Source organism: Leopardus geoffroyi, chromosome B1 (assembly GCF_018350155.1).
Source record: "Leopardus geoffroyi isolate Oge1 chromosome B1, O.geoffroyi_Oge1_pat1.0, whole genome shotgun sequence".
Lineage (NCBI taxonomy): Eukaryota > Metazoa > Chordata > Mammalia > Carnivora > Felidae > Leopardus > Leopardus geoffroyi.
The window spans coordinates 134,504,963-134,528,880 of NC_059327.1; the positions used below are offsets into that span (position 1 = coordinate 134,504,963).

Consider the following 23,918-nt stretch of genomic DNA (forward strand, 5'->3'; position numbering starts at 1 on the left):
GCAAGTGGGACAGGGGCAGAGATAGAATCTGAAGCAGGCTCCACTATTAGCTCAGGGTCCAAATCAGGGCTTGATCTCATGACCCTGAGATCATGCCCTGAACTGAAATCAATGCTTAACTGACTGAGCCACCCAGGCACCCCACTTATGGGTCTTCTAAACCATTGCTTCTGTTTGGGCATCTTTCCTGCACTGTGGCATTAATCATGAAACGTATATTTGTTGAGCTGCTACTATGTTGTTTCACATGTAGCAGTGAATCAAAAGTCAACATTCCCTGCCATTGCAGAATTCATATTCTATGGGTCAGGAAGGAGGTTGGGGGTGTAGGAGAGGACAGGTAATAAACAAACAAACAAACGAAAAAACAAACAAACAAAATACATTTCACGTTTACAGAGAACAGTGTTGTGGACTGAAGAAAGCAGGAAACGAGGGTTCACAGTACTGGGATTGGCAGATGGTAGCAATTTTAACTAGGGTGGTCAGGGAAGACCTTACTGGGAATGTGATGTGTGAGTTAAGAGCTGAAGCCGGCCAGGGCAGAAGATACATGGGTATTGGGGAGAAGAGAGTTTTAGGCAAAGGGAAGAGCATGAGCAAAGGCCCTGAGGTGAGAGTGAGCCTGAGGTCTCTGAGGAGCTACCATGCCAGTGTGGCTGGAATGGAATTAGTGAGGTAAGTAGAAAGCAAGTTTAGAGCTGTTGATGGTGCTAGATTGAGTAACCTAAAAGACCACTTTCAGGACTTTTGATCTCACTCTGAATGAAATTGGAGCCATTTGGAGTTTGCCCAGTAAAGACGTATGCTCTAATATTTTAGCAATGTTCCTCTGGTGGCTGTGTGTAGAATAAGCCAGTATATATGATCATGGACTAAGTATCTCCACAATTAAGGTTTCCAAGCACCTCAAACTCAGCACTATATCTGTCAACTTCACCCTGTAGTCCCCTCCTTCTTCTGAAGTCCCAATTTCAGTTAATGGCACCACCATTTAAATTAAAAAAATAATATGATTTATCAGTCTGGAAAATAATCTGGAAAATGACTATAGCATCAAGGTAGAGAAGGGATACCTGGTGTAGTATTTATTTTATTTTATTTTATTTTATTTTATTTTATTTTATTTTATTTTATTTATGTATTTTATTTATTTATTTTCCCTTGACTCTTCTCTCTTCTTCTAATATGTTGCTGCATGGCTTTTAGAAAATGTGTTCAAGTTCTGCCTACTTTATCAAGTATATAAGATGGCTGAAATTTTTCCTTACAAGGAGATTTATGTCTAAGATTGTAATTTTCCCTGAATTTAGTAGATAGTATTTCTGTTATTATAATCTTTGAGAATTAGAAAGTTAACTCTGGGATCTTTACATAAAAAATCCATATTATTAGGGAAACTGATCGTGGTGATTTGGAAATGGTGAATGGGAAAAGTTGATTCATTGTTTAGTTGAGTGGAAAAGAAAACAAATTCTCTTTGTTAATACATTTGTCAGAATATCAGCCATTTATTTTTATATGTGTTTATTATCGAAGAATTAGTCTAGATGTTCATTGATTAGATAAAAGCACCTAGGTATAATAAAGGAAATTAAAGTGAAAACCAGATATTTAATAAGTTTAAAACAGAAACTGTTCATATTTTATAAGTAACATTATAATATATATCAAATTCAATTCAGAATTTTCAATCTATTCTGAATTTTGAAATATATTTTTGTAAGAGTATTGTTGCTTATACTCAAAAGATGAGAGCAAATAAAACTACTTATTGAACCTACATATTAGAATCTTTACATTCATTAATTTTATTTTTATTTTTAATAGAGAGAGAGAAAGATGAATGAGTGTGAGTGGGGGAGTGGGGCAGAGAGGGAGAGAGAGATTCTTAAACAGGCTCCACCCTCAGTGCAGAACCTAATGTGAGGCTCAATCCCACAACTCTGGGATCATGACCTGAGCCAAAATCAGGAGTTGGATGCTCAACTGACTACGCTGGTGCCCCTAGAATGTCATTCATTTCTTCTCCTTATCACTACAATAGAGATGTTATTTTTCCTAAGGAAATGGAAACACAGATCAAGTTTAAGGTCACATGGCTAGTACATTATGGAGTCTGCATTTGAGCCAGATACTATGACTCTAAAGTTTCATTTTCTTTGCATCAAACCTGGCAGCCTCACTCTGATACATATTATGGTTGAGAAGACAATCATTTTACATATTCTTTTTGGTTTTAAAGGGAAACCCTTGGCTAATAATCCTGTATTTTTCTTTTCCTTTCACTCCAAGTCACATTTAAAAGTAGTATTAGGTGAGAATGCATAATTTAAAAGGAAGGCACACACTTTGGGAGACATAATATAATATTCTGGGGTTCCAAGCATCTCTTTTTATTCCAGCCATTAAGATGGATGGGTTAAGAAAGTCAGGTCAAAATGAAATGGAGAAAAATCTGTTTTTGCTCTGGAAGGAGCCTGTTGCAGATAGGTGCTAAACCGAATGGATTAGACACAACTCTTCCCAGTCCACTGTACAAGATAGTAACTTTTCACTTCTTTTCAGACTCAGAGGGAAAGGATTAGCTTGAAAACTCACCACCAAAATGACTGGGACATACCCAATCAGCCAAATCTTTGTGGAAGTCCCTCAGAAAATTTATATTTTTTCACTAGGCTGTTTTAAAACTAGTTTTCTCCACCCTATAACTTGCAATTATTCCTGTAACTAAGTCTTACATAACCATCACTTATTCTGACTTCACTGAGAACTTAGATTATGTATAAGGATGTCTGAATAACCCAAATTATTCAAATGTATGTTTTTGTTCATTGGGTCTTTATGTTTCATTCTTCGTCCATATTTGTCTATCAGTTACTCAAAAACAGGAGTCTTTCTGTACTTTCTGTGTACAGAAAGCTCAGAAGATTGGAACATAAGCCTCGCTCTTCTATTTCTGATATTTGACTGTAGGAAGACATTTATCCTCTTTGGGTCTCAGTTTCCTATCTTTAAAGTGAAAATAATAACTGCTTCACCTATTTACTACCAAGGGGCTTGCATTATGTGAAAACTCTTGGAACACCAAGAAAGTCTTTGAGGCTTCTAGACCTGAACAGTCTCATCTTCAGATCAGCATGGCCTGGCATGCAGCCTTTACTCCAGTAAATATAGAACATACAGTCATTTTCATGCTTTTCTTCATGTTCTTTCCTTGGACTCTAAAGTTTTATTCCAAGAAAAGCATAGGAAAGTAAAAGAAATTAAATAGAAGAGGAGGAGAAAGCAAATATATATTACGTTTCTCCTTTGTCATTCCTGATATATATTTTTATGGACCTAGAAAATTGGGACAGTGGTTTAGTTGAGCTAGATGACTGAATTTAATTTAAAGATACATACATTAAAAAATAGATTCTGTTACATATCTTTGCAAAAATAATGTCCCAGGGAAATGATTGCAATCCCCTAGATGATTTTTTGCCTTAGTGGGTATATCTATTTAGAATCTAAACAAATCTAACTGGTAATTTTGCTTATGTTTGTAGCATAGTCCAGGGGTCAGCAAACTACGGGGTTAACAATTTTGGTCCACCAACTGTTTTTGTAAATAAAGTTTTATTGAAACACAACCCATGCTCATCAGTTTATTTATGGGAGAGTTAATATTCTGACAGAAACTATATGGCCTTCAAAGCCTAAAATATTTGCTTGGTTGTCCTTTACAGACATTTGTTGTTCCTGTTAAAAATGAACCAATTTTTGTTTCTCTGTAATGTAAGGACACTTAGTTCATATATTTCCTAATGCCTGAGGTTCTAAGAACAGGCCTAGCTTCGTGGGCACTTGATTTAATACCCTACTATTGCCATCTTGAAAGAATAATTGTTGAAAAAGAGGCTATGCATTTTCATTTGGCATAGGGTTCCTCAGATTATGTAGCTGGTCCTAAGAACACATTTTTTTGCAACATTTAAAGATCAAGAGTTTCTTCAATTCAAATGTGAGGGAAAAATGAATTAGTATTCCTATAATTATGCTTCTACATAAAATCCCAGATTTAGCAAATGAAAATACAGGATACCCTGTGAAATGTGAATTTCAAATAAAGAACAAATAACTATTCAGTATAAGTATGTCCCAAATATTGCCTGTGTTTTGTCTGGTAACTTTACTTCTACACATTTGATAACAAGCTCTTTAGGGGTAATAATAATGTATGCATCATAAATATATACATCATAATCATAAAACATGCTATAGAAATCATTTTTAAACCAGGATAATTCATTAGACTATTAAAAATATGCCTCCTTGCATTTTGACTTTCTTATTAGCATCTTGGGTGAAGATTCTAAACCTTATCAATTCATATTTTTCTGATGAAATTTTAAATGGAACTAAAATTTTAATATTCCCTCAGTGTACCTTTTCTAGTTATCCCAGTTGTAGATTTTTAGACAACTTTTCCCAGGGCTGTTAAATTGCCATTCCTATCTGAGCAGATAAAAAAGGTGATTAATAAAACAGAAAGTAGATTAAGTATTTAAAAGTACAGAGATTTTATAATTGAAAATGAAGCAATAAGTGATAAAAATGTTGACCAGATGTTATTCAATATTTTGGGATTAAAATGAAGTAGTAATATTTTGCTGAAATTTTATTTGCATAAAAATAAAGGTGAATAAATCAAGGGTGGTTTTAAAGAAATAACTTATAAATTAGTGCTATTGTAAGGAAATTAGCAAGATGAATTTGTGTAAGTACAATTTTCTTAGAACAGGGCTAACATTAATTTTCATATATTTGAGTATTAGGCAAGTGAGTGATATAATCAATAATTTCAGTAGTCTTCATGGTTCCTCATTTACATGCAAGCAGAATATTCAAAATATATTTATGAGATTAAATTAGTAGCGATAGTTCATTTTCTTATAAAATTTTTTTAAGTTTATTTATTTTGAGAGAGAGAGAGAGAGAGCATAAGTGGGGTAGGGACAAAGAGAGAGGGGAGAAAGAGAATCCCAAGCAGGCTCTGCATTGTCAGCACACAGCCTGATGTGGGGCTTGAACTCACGAACTGTGAGATCATGACCTGAGCCAAAACCAAGAGTCAGAACCTTAGCCAACTGAGCCACCCAGGTGACGCATAATAGTCTATTTTAAAAATTAGTAGCAAACAGTAGGTTATGTGGATATATATAGGGACCTTGCATTCTCTTTGAACATTTCTTTGGAAAATAATATGCCAAATCTCTATGTGTAATGTGCTATTTTCTTAAAGTGGTACAATTTAAATTATCATATGAATTCATGTACTGACAATTCACATGCTTAATCTCCCATTTCAAAATGAAATTAATAACCCTCAAAAAGAAACAGAATACTCAATGGGAACTACATTTATAATCAATTAAACTGTATGAATTTAATTTTTTAATAATCACTTAAAGATCAAAACTAGGAAATATTTTTTCCAAACCATGAATGATGATTTTCAGTTCTGACAAGTCAAAATTATTCTATTAACATGCCATTTTAATTTTAATCTGAAAAGTATTTTATGCATGTGATTTTTCATAAAATAAAATCTGAAATAGCTGCAATAAGATTTCCTATATATTCTATATTTTTAAATTATGCACACAATTAAAAGCTAGTTGTTTTTCTGCATTTTTAGTGGACCATTAAAAAGGTCAATAATTTCCTTCATAACAATTTATCCTACTATAAAATGGATAGATGGATAGTTTTTATATTCAGAGATAGATGCTGGAGAAAAGGAGAGCCTCGATTTTTATGGTTTTTTAAAGTTATCTCTATGTAATCAAAGCTTGATAAACATTGACCATGTAATATTAATAGGATTTCTTTTTTCAGGTGTTGGCATAATGTAGATTCATCTTGATACCCCCTCCCCCCATATTACTGCCATATGGTCTTTTCATTTTCTTTCTAAGTTTTTATTTTGATTCCAGGTAGTTAACATACAGTGTAATATTAGTTTCAGGTGTACAATTTAGTGATTCAATACTTACATATAACACCCAGTGCTCATCACAATAAATGTCCTCCTTAATCCATCACCGAATTAACCCATCCCCCCACCCATCTTCCCTCTGGTAACCATCAGTTTGTTCTCTGTTGTTAAGAGTGTGTTTCTTGGTTTGCTTCTCTCTTTTGCCCCCCTATGATTGTTTGTTTTGTTTTTATTTTAATTCTTTTTCAGAAAACTTTTTGCAACTTGTTTTATTCACAATGCCAACTTTTAAAAGGTTATTAAACTAAAGGTAACTAAAAATAAGCTAGGCAGAAATTGCTTTAGAGAGATTTCTAAGATTTAGAAATATTTAGAGATGGAAATCCCAAAATGCCATCTCTCTTATAGAGAACGTATAGGGGCGCCTGGGTGGCGCAGTCGGTTAAGCGTCCGACTTCAGCCAGGTCACGATCTCGCGCTCTGTGAGTTCGAGCCCCGCATCAGGCTCTGGGCTGATGGCTCAGAGCCTGGAGCCTGTTTCCGATTCTGTGTCTCCCTCTCTCTCTGCCCCTCCCCCGTTCATGCTCTGTCTCTCTCTGTCCCAAAAATAAATAAACGTTGAGAACGTATACGTCAGTTATTCAGAGCAAAGAAAAAAGAAACTTTTGATCATACCAGAAGAAACTCAGCCATAAGTTTGGAATCTGTACTCAAACTCCACATGCGAGGAGGACAACATTCTGGTAAAACAACTGATTTGCTGCTGTATTTGTCTACTGTTTGTCTAATGTTAACAGACATTTAATAGAGCAGTGCAACTACTATTTGGAACAATCCTTACAGTGGTACAGTGTCAGGCATAACGTTTCACTTCTCTTCACACCACTGGTTCTTTTGTGTACCTGGGCTTCTTATTCTTCAGTAAAGTCATTTTTGATACTAGAGGTCTTGGGAATCTTCTCAGGAGTTTTCCTCTTAATCATTTTGGCAACAGTCTTGCATGTAACATCAAGCAAACCTTTGCTGTGTAAGCAGTTCACAGCCAGAATAAGTTCAAAAAGTATTCCTTGGTCAACTTTTAGGAATTCCTGGTCCCAAACAGGGATATCATCTCTTCACTTTTCTTTGTTGTCATCCTCAGGAGGAGGGGGGTTATCCTTGTGGTGGGTGCACCACTGAATGGCCTTTTAAAATATTGCTGTGTTAACATTTGGTAGAGGAACTGGGTCATCCTTCCCTTCATCATTCCCAAATCTTCCAATATGGTCTTGATAGTCACAGACTGCTTGGCAGTTTCAACATCAACTTCAAATATCTCTCCATCAGAACTCTACAACTTAATTGAAGGCATGGTGCTTGGTCTCAAAGAGACTGTGGGCCAGGGGCTGATAAAAGCAGAGCAGCCTCAGATACAAGAAGAGAAAGGCAGAGAATAAGGCCAGTACCTGTTTTGTTTCTTAAATTCCACATATGAGTGAAATAATATGGTATTTGTCTTTCTCTGACTGACTCATTATACTCTGGCTCCATCCATGTCATTGCAAATGGCAAAATTTCATTCTTTTTTATGGCTAAGTAATATTCCATTGTGTAATAGATATACACACATCTTCTCTATCCATTCATCAATCAGTAGACACTTGGGTTGTTTCCATAATTTGGCTATTGTAGATAATGCTGCTCCAAACACGGGGTGCATGTATCCCTTTGAATTAGTTTTTTTTTTATATTCTTTGGGTAAATAGTAGTGCAGTTGCTGGATAGATAGTTCTATTTTTAACTTTGTGAGGAGTGTCCATACTGTTGTCTATCAGTTTACATTCCCACTAACAGTGCAAGAGGGTTCCCCTTTCTCCACATCCCCATCACCACCTGTTGTTTCTTATGTTGTTGATATTACCCATTTTGACAGGTTTGAGGTGATATCTCACTGTAGTTACGGTTTGCATTTTCCTAATGATAAGTGATGTAGAGCATCTTATCATGTGTCTGTTGGCTGTCTGTATGTCTTCTTTTGAAAAATGTCTACTCATGTCTTCTGTGCATTTTTAGTTGGACTATTTGGTATTTGGGTGTTGGGTTTTATAAATTCTTTATATATTTTGTAAACTAACCCTTTATTGGATATATCATTTGCAAATGTCTTTTCCCATTTTGTAGATTCCTTTTTAGTTTTGTTGATTATTTCTTTTGCTGCACATAGGGTTATTTTGATGTAGTCTCTATAGTTTATTTTTGATTTTGTTTCCCTTGCATCACATGATATATCTAGGAAAAGTTGCTATGGCTGATGTCAAGATACCTGTGTTCTTCTCCAGGATTTTTATGGTTTCAGTCCCACATTTAGGTTTTTAATCTATTTTTAATTTATTTTTGTGTATGGTGTAAGAAAGTGGTTCAGTTTGCATGTAGCTGACCAGTTTTCTCAACCCCATTTCTTTTTTTTTTTTTAATTTTTTTTTTTTTCAACGTTTATTTACTTTTGGGACAGAGAGAGACAGAGCATGAACGGGGGAGGGGCAGAGAGAGAGGGAGACACAGAATCGGAAACAGGCTCCAGGCTCCGAGCCATCAGCCCAGAGCCCGACGCGGGGCTCCAACTCCCGGACCGCGAGATCGTGACCTGGCTGAAGTCGGACGCTTAACCGACTGCGCCACCCAGGCGCCCCTCTCAACACCATTTCTTGACAAGACTGTCCCCCCCTCCCGCGCCCCACTGGATACTCTGTCCTGCTTTGTCAATGATTAATTGACCATATAATTGTGGGTTCATTTCTGGATTTTCTATGCTGTTCTGTTGATCAGTGTGTATATTTTTGTGACAGTATGACACTGTTTTGATCACGACAGCTTAGTAATATAACTTAAATCCAGAATAGTGATGCCTCCAGATTTGCTTTTCTTTCTCATGACTGCTTTGTCTATTTGGGGTCTTTTGTGGTTCCACGCAAATTTTAGGATTGTTTTTTCTAGCTCTGTGAAAAATGCTGTTGTAGGGATTTTTGATAGGGATTGCGTTAAATCTGTAGATTGCTATGGGAAGCGTAGACATTTTAACAATATTTTTTCTTTCAATCCATAATGGAATGTCTTTACATTTCTTTGTGGTCGTCTTTAATTTCTTTCATCCATGTTATATAGTTTTCAGAGTACAGGTCTTTCACCTCTTCAGTTAGGTTTATTCCTAGGTATTATTTTTTGGGTGCAATTGTAAATGGGTTGATTCATTAATTTCTCATTCTGCTGCTTCATTATTGATGTATAGACATGCAACAGATTTGTGCCCATTGATTTTGTATTCTGCAACTTCACTGAATTAGCATATCATTTCTAGCAGTTTTTGGTCTAGTCTTTAGGGTTTTTTATATATAGTATCATGTCATCTGCAAATAGTGAAAATTTTACTTCTTCCTTGCTGAATTGAATGCCTTTTTCTTTTTGTTGTCTGATTGCTGTGGCTAGGACTTTCAGTACCATGTTGAATAAAAGTGGTGAGAGTGGACATCTCTGTCTTATTCCTGACCATAAAGAAAAAGGTCTCAGTTTTTCCCTATTTAGGATATATTAGCTGTGGGTTTTTCATATATGACCTTTGTTAGGTTGAGGTATATTCCCTCTAACTCTACTTTTTTGAGGGTTCTTATTTATCATGAATGGACAATGTACTTTGCCAAATGCTTTTTCTGCATCTATTGAAAGGATTGTATAGTTTTTATCCTGTCTTTTATTAATGTGATTTATCAGGTTGATTGATTTGCAAATATTGAACCACCTTTACAATTCAGGAATAAATCCCACTTGATTGCGTGAATGATTTTTTAAATGTATTGTTGGATTCAGTTTGTTAATATTTTATTGAGAATTTTGCATCCATGTTCATCAGGGATATTAATCTGTAGTTCTCTTTTTTAGTGGTGTCTTCATCTGGTTTTAGTATCAGAGTAATGCTACCCTCATAGAATGAATTTGGAAGTTTTCCTTCATTTTCTATTTTTTGGAATTTGAGAGGAGTACGTATTAACTCTTATTTAAGTATTTGGTAGGATCAGCCTGTGAAGCCCTCTGGACTTGGAGTTTTGCTTGTTTGTTGTTCTTTGATTACTGATTCAGTTTCTTTGCTGGTTATTGAACTGTACAAGTTTTCTATTTCTTCCTGTTTCAGTTTTGGTAATTTATATGCTCCTAGGAATTTATCCATTTCTTCTAATGCCAATTTATTGACGTATATAGTTTTTATAATATTCTGTTATGATTGCTGTATTTCTGTGGTGTTGGTTGGTATGTCTCCTCTCTCATTTGTAATTTTATTTACTTGGTTCATTTCTCTTTTCTTTCTCCTCTAGTGAGAGGTTTATCAATTTTATAGATTTTTTTCAAAGAACAAGTTCCTGGTTTCATTGATTTGTTTTATTTTTTGTTTGTTTGTTTGTTTTGTTTTTAGTTTTACATCATTTATTCCTGCTCAAATCTTTATTTTTTCCTTCCTTGTGCTGACTTTAGGCTTCATTTCCTGTTCTTTTTCTAGCTCTTTTAAGTGTAAGTTTAGGTTGTTTATTTGAGATTTTTCTTGCTTCTTGAGGTAAGCCTGTATTGCTATATACTTTCTTCATAGGACCACTTTTGCTTGCATACCAAAGATTTTTTACTGTTGTATTTTCTTTTTCCTTTGTTTCCATGTGCTTTTTAAAAAAATTTCTTCTTTGATTTTTTAGTTGACCATTCATTGTTAAGTAGCATGCTGTTTAGCCTCCATGTATTTGTGCTTTTTCCAGGTTTTTTCTTGTGGTTGACTTCTAGTTTCAAAGTGTTGTGATCATAAAAGATGCATTGTATGACTTCGGTCTTTTTGTATTTATTGAGGCCTCTTTTGTGGCCTAATATGTGATCTATTTTGGAGACTGTTCGCTGTACACTTGAAAAGAATGTGTATTCTGCTTTTTAAGATGGAATGTTCTGAATATATCTGTTAAGCCCGTCTGGTCTAGTGTTGTCATTCAAAGCCATTGTTTCCTTGTTTACCTTCTGTTTAGATGGTCTATTGATATAAGTGGGATGGTTAAGTTCCCTACTATTGTTGTGTTATTATCCATTAGTTCCTTTATGTTTGTTATTAAGTTTTATATATATATAAGTTTATATAAATTATATATAAGTTTATATAAATATAGAAGTTTTATATATTTGAGTGTTTCATGCTGGGTGCATAAATATTTATAATTGTTATGTCTTCTTATTTTATTGTCCCCTTTGTTATTATAGTGTACTTCTTTGTCTCTTGTCAGTCTTTGTTTTAAAGTCTGTTTTGTTCAATAGAAGTATTATGACTCCAGCTTTATTTTGACATCTACTTGCATGGGAAATGTTTCTCTATCCCTTCACTTTCAATCTGCAGGTGTCTTTAAGTCTAAAATGAGTCTCTTATTGGCAAATATTGATGGGTTGTTTTTTTTTAAATTCATTCTGGTACTCTGTGTCTTGATTGGAGTGTTTAGTCCATTTACATTCAAAGTAATTATTGATAAATGTGTATTTATTGCCATTTTATTACTGGTTTGTGTTTTGTTTTTATTTTCTGGAGATTTTCTCTACTCCTTTCTTGTCTTTCTCTCATATTTTGCTAATTTTCTTTAGTGATATATTTGGATTTCTTTCTCTTTATTCTTTGCATGTTTATTAGTGGTTTTTGATATATGGTTATCTTCTGCATATAGCAATCTATGTCAAGTTGATTGTCATTTAAGTTTGAACCCATTCTTTTCTCCTCTTCTCCCCACATTTTAGGTATATATAATTATTTTTTATATCATTTTTTTGGTGTGAGTTCCTTGACTTATTTTTACAGAAATAATAATTTTTACTGCTTTTATGTTAACTGCCTTTATATTGCCACTTTTGGTCTCTCCTTACCACTCAAAGAGTCCCTTTTACTGTTTCTTGCAGGGCTGGTTTAGTGTCATGACCTCCTTTATCTGGGAACCTCTCTCTCCTTCTATTCTAAATGATAGCCTTGCTGGATAGAGTATTCTTGGCTGCAGATTTTTTCCATTCAGCATTTTGAATATATGCCACTCCCTCTGGCTTGCCAAGTTTCTGTTGAAAAATCTCCAGCTAGCCTTATGCATGTTCCCTCATAAGTTAAGGACATCTTTTGTCTTGCTACTTTTCTTTTAAGATTTTTTTTCTTTGTCACTATATTTGCAAATTTAATTACAATATGTCTTGGTGTGAGCCTGCTTTTGTTGATTTTGATGGGAGTGCCTCTTGGATCTGGATGTCTTTTTCCTTCCTCAGATTAGGGAGGTTTTTCAGCTATTATTTTTTCGAATAAATATTCTGCCTTCTTTTGTCTGACACTTCTTCTTCTGGGATTCCTATAATATGAATGTTATTATGTTTGATGGAATTTCTTAAGTTTATTTTTGTTTCTTCTTTCCTTCTTTGGTTGAGCTTCACTTTTTTCCATTACTTTATCCTTTAGGTCATGAATTTGTTCCTCTGATTCTTCCAGCCTTGTGTTCATTGCATCAACATGTTTCTAATCTTGTTTATTGTACTTTCATCTTTCATTCTTTTTTAAATTTAAATTTCAGTTCGTTAACATACAGTGCACTATTGGTTTCAGGAGTAGAATTCAGTGATCATCACTTACATACAACACCCAGTGCTCATCACAAGTGCCCTCCTTAATACCCATCACCCATCTGGCCCATCTCCCACCTCCCTCCCTCCATCAACCCTCAGTTTGTTTTCTATTATTAAGAGTCTTTTGTGGTTGGATTTATTCTTTGTTAACTCTTTTATCTCTGAGGTAAGTGTCTCACTGATGTCTTCTATTCATTTCTCAAGTCCAGTGAATATCCTTATGATTGTTGCTTTAAATTCTCCATCAAGCATGTTACTTATATCTTATATCTGTTTCACCTAGATCTCTGGCCATGGCTTTATCTTTCTCTTTCATTTGGGTTAAATTCCTATATCTTCACATTTGTCTAAGATTCTGCTTCGTTCTCTGTGTTAGAAAGCTAATTATATCTCCTGCTCCTAAAAGTAATGGCCTTATGAAGAAGAGGTTATGTAGTGCCCATAACATGGCACTTCAGGAAGTGTCTCTGGTGTGTGCTGCGTGCACTCTACTATTGTGTTTTGGCTGCTCTATTCTCTAGGCCAGTTGTCTGCAGAGACTCTTCTTGCCTGCTGTGAGCAGTGTCTGGTCCCTGGCCTGAATTTGGTGGGTTTTAATTAGATGTGCTCTGGTCTGCTTGTGAAATAAGACCTGTCACCACCTCCATCAAAACTGAGGCTCTGCAAAACTCTCCTGTCAGGAGACATGGTGTGGGCAGGGGTTTGTGCTGTCTTCTGGGGGAGGGGTCTATCCACTGGGACTGAGGCAAGTGTGACTGAGAGGGGCAGTTCCATCAGAGCACAGGGTGGTAGGACCTAGTGTATGCAAGTTAGGCAGCCAGTGTCCCACTGTGCTCTTCCCACAAGTGGTTCTGTGTTTATGCTGAGGGATTTTATATTTTGTTTGTTTGTTTTCCCTGTATAATAATGCCATTCTTTGAGAATCTCTGAATAATTTTAGTTTGGCTGTACATAATCCCCAAGGCTGGTCTAAATGTCTTTTGGGATGGATTCTACCTTGTAACTGATTTTGCTGACAGATGAGAAAATATTCTAGAGACCTGAGAATAGTAGTATTATCTATATGTCTTTTTTCAAATAATTGTAATATTCGAAGTATATATAATTGTAATATTCGAATATTTTACATTTTTTGCCACTCCCAGGAGAACAAATATGTGGGGGTAACTATGAGAATGCCCCCTTTTCATTTCTGGTTCATTAGGGGTTTTATGTTTTCATGACTCACAAGACAAACTGTGACATTCACAATACATTATTATTAGATATAAAACTTTAAAAAAAAAAAATCAAGGAAAACAGTTCACCAAAGCCATTGAAAACATGCTTCCAAGTGAAGCCAGGTAAATTGGATTTACAATGCTTTGGGAATGTATATTTCTCATGTGCAAAACTTAATAATTTGAAATGATATTGGTAAATATTTAGGGACAGCCATATCAGACTCTTAAGAAATTCATTCTCACTATGGAAATGGTCTTCAGTCATACTTGTAACAGAGAACACAGAATTCTTCAGCATATTGTCCTAACATAGAATAGAAAATTAAGTTCCAAGCACATCTGTCATTTCATATTTTCTGAAACTATCTTTGAAACTCTTGAGGAGAAGTTAAAGTGATGGCTTCCTCCTAGATTCTTACATAGTTGGGTAGCTCATTCAGAAACTGATTGAAATAATACACAATTCACAGTGTTGAATTAAAATCTTAGAGGAAAATATATTTAAGGTTTGATATTCTTTACTATACTAGCTTGTGTCCTATAAAAGAATTTCAAAATAATCTTAAAACTCTGGATAATGTACTATAATTATGACTATTAAACAATGATCTTTTAACCTGTCACTAATAATATGCTGTTTTTCTTCTATTTTTTAAAACTAATTACATTTCTTTCATTATATTTGCATACAATAATTCCAAAATGCACTATGATCTTGAAACATAACTGTCCACTAAAAGTCTGGTAAAGTGGAAAGTGGAAAGAAAATAAGTATTGGATATTTAGACACCCAGGTGATAAAAAAGAAGCTTGTTTCTTATTTATTATGTGAATTCCTCACACACTTAGATTCCATTTTTTTATAAAGTCATGCCTGCCAAGCTCACCTCAATGAGAATCACGTATATGAGCACATGCTGAGAGCTAGATTTTTAACTTTTAAGAAATGAAATTCCATATTTAATTAGCGTGATACATGTACCATTTGCATTACCCTGTATGCTGTCATAATTAAAAGGCTTCTCTTGATGTACTCTCAGAGAAGTCTATTGATAGAAGCTTCTGTTTCCACTTTCTCTTTTGAAATGCATATGCATATGTGTTAAGATATCTTATCACTGTCTATACTTATAACTATATATTTATTGGGTTATATATCCAGGGATACATTTACAGAGAATATATAGGAGAGAAACCTAACAATAAATCTTGTATCAGTGGGCACCAAGAATACAGTGTCATCTGGAAATATTTCCTATGAAATGTGACCAGGTAAATAATATGTGTTAATATATATTTTTAAAGTTTATTTTTTAGAGAGATAGAGCACAAGAAGGGGAGGGACAAAGAGAGAGGGGGAGAGGGAGAGAGACAGACAGAGAGATAGAGAATGGATCCAAGCAGTCTCCACGCTGTCAGCGCAGAACCTGATGTGGGGCTCGAACCCACAAACTGCGAGATCATGACCTGAGCTGAAATCAAGAGTCAGACATTTAACTGACTGAGTCACCCAGGCGCTCCTATGTGTTAATATTTTATTAGTAATTATTAAGTGTAAGAATTTTAAAATAGGAATAAATGATATATTAACTCTCTTTTTACTTCCTTATAAAATATGACAACTGTGTCAGGGTTCCAAAGACCACTGCCAAATTTTGAGATTCATAGGAGAACTCACAGGACTCAGAATATAGTTCCACATACAGCTAGGATTTACTAAAGTGAAAGGATGCGGGGTGCCTGAGTCGCTCAGTTAGTTAAAGTCTGACTTTGGCTCAGGACATGATCTCATGGTTCATGAGTTCAAGGCTCTCATTGGGCTCTGTGCTGACAGCTCAGAGCCTGGAGCCTGCTTTAGATTCTGTCAGTCTGTCTGTCTGTCTGTCTCTGCCCCTCCCCTGCTTGCACTCTCTCTCAAAAATAAACATTAAAAAAAAAATTTAAGGTGAAAGGATGCAAAGTACAATTAGCAAAAGGAAAAAAAAAAACATACAGGGTGACGTCTGAAGGAAACCATGCTCAAGCTTCCAAGAGTCCTCTCCCAGTAGAGTATCACAGGACATGTGTAATTTCTCCAGCAACAAATTGTGGCAATATGGCTACCAGGGAAGCTCAGTTGGGACTCAGGGCCTAAGATACTTATTGGGGGCTAGTCATGTTGTCTCCTTTGTCTGGCACATACCAAAATTTGAGAGTCTCATAAGGTAAGCAGGTGTTCAGCATAAACCACATTGCTTGCACATACAGTTTTGACATTCTAATCAATTCTGGCAATGGCAGAAGCATCCCTCCAATCCAAGTTTCCATACTTTAGTCAATGGCTGTAATTTCAAGCAGGCCTTTTGAAGGATAGCAGTCTCAGGCCTGCTATTAACTTTTTTACTACACAGAAACCAAATATATTAAACTATTTAGATTCTTGTTTGGGTATTAAAACTTTTTTCCCCCTAGGGTATTAATGTGCTTTAGTAGTTGAATTTATACACTAATTGGGACACGTTAACTTCAAAGTTTCTTTAGGCCAACCAAACATCTGGTGTCTATAAGTTTTAGATTACTGTGAAGTAAATGAGGATTGATTTTCATTGCAATAGAGAAATTGTATTTAAGATGTTATTCCTATAAATGGTGAATCTCATTCATTTTTGGTAATTTTTATTTAACTTCTATTTCAAAGGTAAGGTTCTCTTACTTTATATCTCAAACTTGGAAGAAAACACAAACTGAGGTATATATAGTCCTATGCAGTGACTATGTTCTCTTAAATTTCAGAGATAGGGGCGCCTGGGTGGCTCAGTCGGTTAAGCGGCCGACTTCGGCTCAGGTCGTGATTTCACGGTCCCTGAGTTCAAGCCCTGTGTCGGGCTCTATGCTGACAGCTCATAGCCTGGCGCCTGTTTCAGATTCTGTGTCTCCCTCTCTCTGACCCTCCCCCGTTCATGCTCTGTCTCTCTCTGTCTCAAAAATAAATAAACGTTAAAAAAATTTCGGAGATAAAGAAAGGGAAGAAATACATATGTTCATGATTTAAATTAATAGGGCTGATTTTGGGTTATTGATATTTGATTTTCAACTACTCTGTCTTCTTCAAATCATTCTTTATATTTACCCAGACTGATTATTTTAATGTTTTTAATGTTTATTTATTTATTTATTTATTTATTTATTTATTTATTGAGAGAGACAGAGCACAGTTGGAGGAGTGTCAGAGAGAGAGGGAGAACACAGGATCCAAAGCAAGCTACAGGCTCTGAGCTGTCAGCACATAGCCTGACATGGGGCTCAAACTCAAGAACCACAATATCATGACTTGAGCCAAAGTCGGAGGCTTAAGCGATTGAGTGACCCAGGCATTCCCAGACTGATCATTTTCATGCACAAGTCTGATAATATGATGCTTATTCTGAACCCCTTCATCCATAATGCTTGCTCTGACTTTCAGTCACTCACATTTCTCTATGTTCCCTCCAACAGTGTTTTTGCCAATGTTAGTCCTTCTGTCTGACATTCTCTACACTTCTTTTTTTTATCTATCTACTTCTACTCATTCTTCAGCTTTCAGCCCATATATCACTTCCTTAATATTTTTAACTGACCAGGATTGATCCTATTATAATAGATGGGCCAGGATAGAATCATATACTTTCTTTCTCCGGAAGTTGTCACAGTTGAAAATTGACATTTCTTGAAATGATATTGATTAATCTTTGTTCTTACCATTAGACTGAAAACCCCACTATATCCTCAATGTGTAGCAGAATTTCAGGCCTGTTGTATATCAATAAATGTTTATTACATGAAAACTTTGGGCTGTTTTCATTTGTTCATACCCTTGGGTCATCAGAATCGAGGTAGAGATCTAACTCTCTTACATATGGAATTTTGGATATATATATAAGGCAACTAAGCTATAGCTAAAACAAGACCTAAAAAAAAAACTGGCATATTTAAGTCATTAATGTGGAGGAGTGTTATGCTCACTTTGCAGAGGAAGAATGGACCCCTACTCAAAATTTATTTCAGATGCTGAGACTATGTCATTCTGCACCAAACGTGTATGAAAAGACTTATTACTCACATAGTGAGGCTTTCTGGGGAGAGCAGGGCATGTTCCTAAGCAGATCCACACAAAAGACCACCCAATGAGACAATATGTTACACAGGATCTCAGTCTTTCTCCTAAGCACTCTGAATGAAGAAAGGGCCGATTCCTGGGTGAAACATACATCCCGAGCCTAGCATCAGTGGTGGTATATGTTGGAATCAAGACACATGTTTTAATCTGAGATACACAGATAGGTCTTGGCCAAGACACATGATCCAGGGCCACTTTAAGGAAGGCCCCAATCCCATACTCTAGTCCCTAGATGTCAAATAGTGAAATGTCCTGCATAGGTCAGTTAAATCCTAACAGAAGCTCAGTAGAACTCAGCAAATGTAGCACAAAGTAGCATAGCTCAAAGCACAAGCTAGTTAGTAGGCAGCAGCTCAAAGTGCATGCTCTTCAGCAGGCAGAAGAGTCCATTAGCAAGCCAAAGCAAGAGTATAAAGACCCCCAGCAATGGCAATTATCATCTAGACATGCATGCTTTGCCAATTGTTATGGTCACCTTGCAGAGGAGAGATGGGTCTCCCACCCAAAATTTGCTTTAGATTTTGAGAATAATGATACTATACATGCACCAAGACTGTGAAAAGTCTAATTACTCATATAATGAGACTTTCTGGGGGGAGAGCAGACATGTTCCTAAGCAGGGTCAAAAATGGGTTTGAGAAAACAGGGAAAGGAGACTGAGTTGGGATTTTACTGTGATTAGGGGTGGGGTTGAGATGAGGGTTTCTGTGTGCAGTGCTCAGGACTTGACTGGTTTGAACTTCCTGATGTCACCAAAAAAGGGAGCATCTGAGCTTTCTTAACAACTTGCCCAGACAGAAGTGGGGGAGGTGATGGGAAAAGAGGAGAGCTGGAAAGTTGTCAGCTATCAAACATCAAGAATGAAATTAGACTCTATATAACATGAGGGTAGTAAATCTGCATGTACATTTCTGAGTAGCCTATTTTGCTGTTTGAAGTATGTCTGTTGATAGGAAATGTTGGGTATATTATTTTTATGTAAATAATCCTATTATATGTGTTAAAAACCATGCCCAAGATAACCTTTCCTGCTCTCTTATTCTCAAATTATATAATATGATATAAAGGTTTACTATAATACTGATTTACTAAGTCAATTATTGGCATTGCATGCTTTAATTACTATTCTATGAGTCTAGTTCAGCATCATGAATTCCATTTGAATTTTATTGTGTTGTCATACAGAATTCATGTAGGAAGTCAGTCAACTAGAATGGGCAGGGGTGGGGTTTCTGGATGGCTCAGTTGGTTAAGCATTCTACTCTTTATTTCGGCTCAGATTGTGATCTTCTGGTTTGTGAGATCGAGCCCTGTGTCGGGCTCTGTGCTAGGCACGGAACCTGCTTAAGAGTCTCTCTCTTCCTCTCCTTCTGCTCTCTCCCACTTGTGTGCATGCATGTGTGTGCACACACTCTTTCCCTAAAAAAAAAAAAAAATAATTAAAAAAATATATAAAAGAAAAAATAATGAGCATGAGCAAATAAACTTCTTATTTGGACAGTCATTACAATTTATGACTTCTCTGTGGCCACAATATGTAAATATTTATTTAAAAGATCAAATGTAAAGCTCAACCAGTAGGCCGATTTAATAAGAGTTCTCATAAGAGTGGCCTCTTTTTCAGTTATGTGGGTTGAGGTTGGTCAGTTCTGGCCTCGCAGTTTTTTTTTTTTTTTCAACGTTAATTTATTTTGGGGACAGAGAGAGACAGAGCATGAACGGGGGAGGTGCAGAGAGAGAGGGAGACACAGAATCGGAAACAGGCTCCAGGCTCTGAGCCATCAGCCCAGAGCCTGACGCGGGGCTCGAACTCACGGACCGCGAGATCGTGACCTGGCTGAAGTCGGACGCTTAACCGACTGCGCCACCCAGGCGCCCCGAGGCCTTGCAGTTTTAAGTTGTGCTTTGGCATCATTCTCGTAGAAGTTGCCTAATGGCATGAATCTTTCACTATACAACACTTAATTTATTTTTAAAATGGTCTGATATGAATAGAATGTAAATTAAATGTGGTAAAGCATTCTTTTTTTGTTTCGCTCATTGCTATATCCTCACAATGTCTGAACAATGTAATACTAGCTACTGAATAAATACTTGTAATTGGGTTCTTTGACAAGTACTTTTTGCCTCTTTGATATTAAAAATAGCTAATTATAATTTTGTTAAGTTATAAGCCTAATTTCAATTTCAGAATTTTGGTGTTCCTCAGAGTACCATGTTGTTTGTTTAAATTTAAATATATTAAGACAAGTAATTAGAAACAGCAATCCACTGGAAACTTTAGAAGGAATAACACATAAAGCGATTTGTTAAGCTTATGCAAGTACACAAATTAATTATGTTTATTTGGTACATTTGATTTTAATTATATAGAAATCTCACATGAGCCCAATAGCAGGTTGTATATTATAGTTAGTTTTCAAGGGAACTAGATATGTAAGATTCTTATTTTAGATTCTCTTTTTCAAGGAACTACATCATCTTCTTATAGTTTCTCTTAGTTTCCTTTTTTTAAAAAAATATTACTGAAAATACTGTGAGTGAATAAGAATAAGAAGTATGGATTCAGATTGCCAGGGTTGGACTTTGGGCAAGTTACTCACCCCTCTGTAACTCAATTTCCTTATCTATAAAATGTGGTTAACAGGAGTAGTATCCATCTCATAAGATTATTGTGAAGATTAAATGAGATAATGCATGTAAAGCATTTAGCATAGTTCTGGGCACATAAGTGTTCAATAAATTTTAATGTTTATTAAATTTTAGTGATGACTTAAATGTATCATTGTAGTAACATGTGGCTCAATTTTCACTTTCATAGCCTCATTTTGAAACACACCTTATTCCTTCATATAATTTATAGTCTCTTAATTTTCTAATTTAAATTCCCAAGAAAAGCCAGATCAACTAGGTTAGCATAGTCTAATCAGTTGTGAAGGGGTTAAGTGTGGCTCAAAAGATACAAAGCATGGCTTAGATGGTAGGGGCTGTGGACCTATGGACCAACATCTCTAATTTAGTAACACATATGCACTTATACATACATACAAATACCCATGTGTGTGCACTGCTCATTTTCAGATGAGATTGGGTGTGTTCAGGGTGGTATGGCTGTAGAACTGTGGTTTTCAAATAATTGCCTATATCTATAGTCAAATAACATGAAATATCAATTAAGCTATTTCATTAATGGAAATTATCTTATGATTAGTCAATGATGTGAAATTTATTTATACAATTGGTTTGCTTAAAAAGTGTGTTTGCTTATGTGTTTTTCCCCACATTTGGGAATACTTAATCCATTTGATTTTTAAAGTATTTCAAAGTTGAAATAATATTTATGCTAGTAGAGGTTATTTGAAATTTAGTTGGAACTATATTTTATTTTCCAAAGCAAATTCGTTGACATACAGATTTTAACAAACAGAAAGCAAAATTGAAAAGTGATTAAATGTGGTTTAAAATAAAGAGGCTGGGAATATGTTAGATATGCTTTGGCAACTCAGGCTAATGTTGTCTTTGACTATTGGTTCTGTGATAAAATGCATTTCTAGGGCAATTTTACTTTTTTGCACTTTGCAGCTGAAAATTTCCACATATTTGTAACTTAGTCTAATAGCTCTTAGCAAGGAGGACTATCTATTTTGAATTTAAAATCTTCTCAGGGGAGGTAAAGAATATTCTCTCCTATACTTTTCTAGGTTTATCCACCTAAATAACATAATATTGATTTTAATTATCTAGTCCAGATATCTACATGTGAAAACATACCTAGAAGTTTTCTTTAACTCAGAATGTTATGAAGAGGATGACAGAATTCATTGAAAACATCAAGCCAATTTCTCTAATGAGATCAATACATAATTGAATAATGAGAGAGTAATGGGTTCCAGTATTAATTTCCAGTTTTTCCCCATTAAGGAACTAGTGCTAATCTTTAGCAATTTACTGGGGGAAAGTTTCGGTATTGGTTCTAAGTGGAACTTCTCCAGGTACCTTGTGGTTTTTGTTTAATCTCTACTCTGCAAAGATCTATTTTTTGCCTTTGTTAGGTTAAGCAGAAAGGGATTCCACAAAAGGGTTCACAGATATTTCTGGATGGCTGGAAGACCAGTCCAGAACCAAGGGTTAAGGCATAGGTAAGAGCCTAAAAAATGGAATGATTCTGCACTCTGATGCTTCTAGACACCTGCTACCGCTGCCTACTCCCATTATTCATTGCTACCAAGCAGTTCTCTGGCTGACCTAGCACTATGAATTACTTCAATGTCTCCCTAGCTTCCCTGGTCTGTGACTAGTTTCTTAGACTTTCCTTGCCCTCAGTGCTTGATATTTTTGAGGCACCCTGGTCAAGTTCTGTTGTTGTTGTTGTTGTTATTGTTTTCAGAAGTCTTTTGATTTGGGTTTGTCCACTGCTTCTTTTATGGTTAGACAGGGTTTGCAGGTTTTTTTTTTTTTGGAGGATACCACAAAGTTAAGTGCCATTTTCATCATATCATATAAAGGGTTCATGAATTCAACATGACTTATCATTGATAATTTAGCCTTGATCACCTCTTTGAGGTAGTATTGGCCAGGTTTCTCCACTCTAATATCATTTTTCCCCCCTTCTATACTCTGGATATAAATCACTAAGGAAGTTCACCCTGGGGAATCAGGAGGTGAGATAGTAAGGTAGAAATTAAGTTTCTCCTCCTGGAGGGGGTGGATATCAACATAAATTATTTGGAAAACTTCTATAGAGAGACTTGTCTCTTCTCCCCCATTAATTTATTTACTTAATAATTAATTTATGTCAATTATGGACTCATGTGTATTTATTTTCTATTTTGGAATAGAATTCAATACTACATTTTTATATTGTTGCTTAAATGGTTCCACATTTGGCCATTGGTGACTCTTTCAGATTGGCTCTGTGCCCCTTTGGCATGCCTTCACAGTATTTTCAGTTATGATGTCTCTTCAACTTCTCAGGTATCTAAGATATTGCACCTGTTGATGCACTGCATTTCAGGCCATCACTTGTCAAAGTTACAGCAGTTGTTCCACTAGTGCATACTAGGCCTTATTCCTAGTGATGGGATCATCCTTACCAGACAGGTTATCCAGATCCAAATTCCATCTTAAAGTGGGCTTCCCAGAACTATTGCTGGTATCAACTTTTCTAGGATGGATTTCCTGGGCAACATATTCTGAGCTAGAGTGATGCTTTGGAGAGTGTTTTTAGAAAAACACCTGTAAGGAGGTAGGAACAGCAGCATGGGCAGAAGGTGAAGCCAAACTACAATTCATTTCCCATGGGGAGCTGTGAAGTTGGGAGTGACCCTACAGAGATGCCTTCAATTAAGACAAGTGTGTTAGGGGCTTGGGGGCTGTACCGCACACTCACTGGGAAAGGGGGATAACTTTGGGTAGAGAAGCTCCCTTTAGCAGTGGGCCATTCCTGGGAAGAGACTCCGCTGTGTGCGGTCAGCAGACAAAACTCCCAGCAGCTGGAGAAATGAGTGGCTCAGTCCTGAAGGGGGAATCCAGCATTGTGACAAAGAAGCCACTGTAAATGAGAAATGTGCCTGTTTTATTATCTATAAATATGTTTGGTCACTATAATTTCTATACTGTCTTGTTTACTGTAAAAGATATACTAGCAGAGTAGCCATCCAATATGGCTTTTTCCTCCTACATTTTGAACTGTTCCTGTCAAACCACTGACCTGTAAAAGCCAGTGACATGCTGAATGGCATTTTCTCAACACAATTTCTCAGGATTTACACCTTCATACTCTTCCTGTTTAGTTTGATCCTAACCTGTAAATGCTTTCTGGATCCGACCTGGATTTTTTACATTTCTGTACTTTTCCTTGGAGTTTAAATCCTGACTGTCAAAGCTGATTGACATTTCCCAATTCCTTTCTACTCAGTGGGCTCTGTCCCAGCTG

General features: G+C 35.9%; 1 protein-coding gene and 1 pseudogene across 3 annotated transcripts in view; one reads left to right on the top strand and one right to left on the bottom strand.

Annotated features, from left to right (window-relative positions):
- MAPK10 (mitogen-activated protein kinase 10) overlaps positions 1-23,918 on the top strand; it is a 316,646-nt gene that overhangs the window by 108,891 nt on the left and 183,837 nt on the right. The window lies entirely within an intron of this gene.
- LOC123595737 lies at positions 6,735-7,334 on the bottom strand (annotated as a pseudogene).